The sequence below is a fragment of the Lontra canadensis genome, unplaced genomic scaffold, assembly GCF_010015895.1.
Source record: "Lontra canadensis isolate GAN:19392208 unplaced genomic scaffold, GSC_riverotter_1.0 scaffold3, whole genome shotgun sequence".
Taxonomy (NCBI): Eukaryota; Metazoa; Chordata; class Mammalia; order Carnivora; family Mustelidae; genus Lontra; species Lontra canadensis.
In genome coordinates, this window is record NW_022630997.1 from 14,468,126 (window position 1) to 14,472,037 (window position 3,912).

Genomic DNA, 3,912 nt, shown 5'->3' on the forward strand with positions numbered 1-3,912 from the left:
AATTCCCACAATGCAAAGAACTACATAAAAATTAAATTGAATAAGAAATACTGTTAAGGGACGCCTGGGTGGCTCAGTTGGTTAAGCGGCTGCCTTTGGCTCAGGTCATGATCCCAGTGTCCTGGGATCGAGTCCCACACCAGGCTTCTTGCTCAGCAGGGAGCCTGCTTCTCTCTGCCTCTGCCTACCACTCTGCCTGTGTTCACTCTCTCTCTGACAAATAAATAAATAAAATCTTAAAAAAAAAAAAGAAATGAAATACTGTTAATATTAGAATCCTGTGGATGAGGAAACTCAGAGACAAGAATTAAGTGACTTTCCCATGGCAACATACTTCTGAATGGTGGAGCTGGTTTTTCAATTCTGAACTGACATCAGAGTCTGATCTCTTAACTACTGCCATAGTTAATCAATTCTAGGCTGTACATTTCTCCACTTTGGAACACTTCTAAAAATCGGGCTATATCTTAAAATCACTATAGGCTGGGTGTGTCCTGACATGGATCTTATTGTTTGTGCTTGCACTTGCAGGACAGATGTCATTGGCTTGAAAGAGAATCCCAGAGACAACAAAAGAGTGCCTTTGTTCCATTATTAAATGAAATGCTCTTGTTGGCACAGAGGACAATGCAGGCGGTAGGGGTGGCAAGTGAGGTAGGGGTAAATGAAAACCTATGACTCTGACTTGAGAAATTATTCAAAAAAGCTGGATTGTAAAAGTGAACAAGTTGTAGGAAGACCCTAAGTCGCGTCACTTATATTTTCTTTTTATATTTCCACAACACTCATATAGGATAAAAATATATTTCTAAATAACTTTCAGTTCCTTTATTTTTTTAAAGATGTAGTTAGAGAGAGAGAGGGTGCACGCATGTGGGGACAGAGGGAGAGAAGGAGAGAGAGAGAGAAGCAGACTCCTTGCTGAGCATGGAGCTGGATGTGGGGCTCCATCCAATCCTGAGATCATGACCTGAGCCAAAATCAGGAGTTGGACATTTAACTGACTGAGCCAACCCAGAGGTCCCAGTAAGTTTCATTTCTTTTATGATAAAAAAAAAAAATCTAAGTTTTAAAGAGCACTTTCAGTAAAAATAAAATAAATGTTCTGAGTGGTGGCGAAGGATTGTTTTGTAATTTTTTGGTAGATTTCCCCCCTTAATTTTTTTTTCATTTTTTAAATTAACATATAATGTATTATTAGCCCCAGGGGTACAGGTTTGTGAATTGCCAGGTTTCCACACTTCACAGCACTCACCATAGCACATACCCTTCCCAATGTCCATAACCCAACCACCCTCTCCCTACCCCTCTCCCCCCGGCAACCCTCAGTTTGTTTTGTGAGATTAAGAGTCTCATATGGTTTGTCTCCCCCTTAATATTTTATCTAAGATTTGATGAAATCTAGTATGTCTTGCTCACAGTTACCTCTAAAGTATTTACTGACGTTTTTAAGGAAAAAATGCATTTTTAAAGCAACAAAATATAAAAACATACACACACCTGAAAAATTATTTACCCTACCATGTGGGGTGCTTTGTGAAATTTTGTGTTCTATGTTCTTTCATTTAAAAAAAATATTGTTGGTCACAGCTTAGTAAACAGATCATACAATTTGCTAGAACACAAACATGTGCTACCAATGCTAATGAATACTTTAAGGGAGCTTGATAGTCTTCCCTCCTAGAATTAGCCCACCATGCATTGCAGGCTTTCAGTGTGCATATAAATCACCTTCCTTCCCAGGCTCAATATCAGAGGGAAATGACCTGCAACTATTTAACAGGACCATTCGCCTATATTGTACATTTCATATAAAGTCATTTTAGGTATATTATTTCATTTAATCTTCATAAATAACCCTGTGAAGATAGGCAGGGAAAATATCAGATTCATTTAACAGCTGATGAAGTTAAAATTTAAAAAGTTTCAGCCTGGGGCATCTGGGTGGCTCAGTGGGTTAAGCCTCTGCCTTCTGCTCAGGTCATGATCTCAGGGTCCTGGGATAGAGCCTCTCATTGAACCCCGCATCGAGCCCCGCATTGGGCTCTCTGCTCAGCAGGGAGATTGCTTCCTCTTCTCTCTCTGCCTGCCTCTCTGCCTACTTGTGATCTCTGTCTGTCAAATAAATAAATAAAATCTTAAAAAAAAAAAAAGGAAAAGAAAGTTTCAGCTTTTCCAGTTATTGTATACTCAGTAAGAAGTAAGAATAAGAATATGAATTCTTAGGCCAAGGGCTCTTTTCCCTCAATCACATAGCCTCTGAGAGTATAATCTGAACTCAAATGTGTATTTTCACCACCTCATCCTACTTTCTTATCATGGACTCAAGATCTGTCATAGAATACAATGAAGCATCTTATTCTGGACATGTCCTGCCAGATGTCTACCAGTGTAAACATATGGCTGCAGAATTTTTATTTTTAGGAAAGCACTGTTTCCTTGCTTCTAATTTAAGGGAGCAGGAATATGAAAGACCCCATGGGCAAAGAAAACAGAAGGGAAGTCAGATGAAAGGATATAAAATGGAATGTGCTGGTGGATTTTAGTGCTTTTAAGCTTTTCCTTTTGTAAGAAGGTTCAATGGAGACTAATGTGGATGAACCTTGAAGGTTTTTAAGAGGACATCCAAACTCAAATTTTGAATATGTAATGATGGTGTACCATGGCCTTCAAAAACTTGGAACTTTAATGCTCTCCTAAAGCACTATTTTAAGTGATATTTATGGCACAATACAAATTGATTCATTTTTATCTATTTATTAATGGCCCTTGGATTTCTTTAAATGAAGTCCATGCTAGAAGCCATAGATAACCTGTGCTCTGCAAAATTTCAGGGGAATCAAAGGCCGTAGGTGACCTCAGAAGCCTTGGCCCACCCATCCCAACGTTTTCTGCAACCTGGTAACTTCAGCCAGGGTAAATTCCCGACTTTTTGTTACACTGTAATTTTTTTTATCATATTTCTAATAAATTCCACTGTTTTCCTTTTTCATCAACTCCTATAAAATTTTTCTCCCACATTATTTGATCTTTCACTACATAGTTTTTCAAACATGTGACATAGTACCATCCACACACACTGCAAGGAGTACCCCCGCCAGGCACCCCATGCTTTAGAGGGCCCACGCCTCTGTGGTGCAAGATACAGTGCTCAACATTCCCCCAGATCCATGGCGACCCTGAAGATCTACTGGGGTGACTAACCCTCTCCCTGCCCCAGATCTGCCCACCGTTGCCCTGGGTCCTGGAAACCAGACCACGTACTGTGTTTGACCACTGTGAGGTTTGTGTAACGTACTTCTGTTAACATCAGAGCGGAAACTATTTAGGGGGTGTAGGGAAGAGCTGAGTGGCAGAAAGGCTTGGATAAGAGAAAAGACAGATTAACAAACTTGTCTAGTCCTTCCTTTCTGAGAGTATGAGTGCATCGCTGCTCTCATAACTAAATACCCTTTCCCAGTCGAATCAAGTAACTATTTTCTTATTTCTCTTTGGGCTCCAGTTTGTGGCTCCAGGGATTCTCATGAATTAGTGTGGCTTTGGCAATAGTAACACAGCAGACTGAGGACTGTTTTACAATAGAATCAAAACCTTATTATGCCTATGTTCACTTATGTACATAGGTCTAGATGAAACATGTTGGAGTCTGACACCATTTTTTTACTTTGACTAGATGGATAGTGAACATTAGAATCACAATTTTTGATATAAAAAACTTTAAAAGATTAATTAAAATAAAAGATGAAATAACAATTTTGGCTTTATTTAAGAATTCTGATTTGATCTTTTAATTTTCATTCTTGGAATTTGTATTTTGACTTTTAAAGTTTAATAAATTATTTAAAATATTTGGATAAATGGCTTACAGGTTGCTATTTATAGTTTTGCCTTGGAATTTGGGGAAGGTCTGAT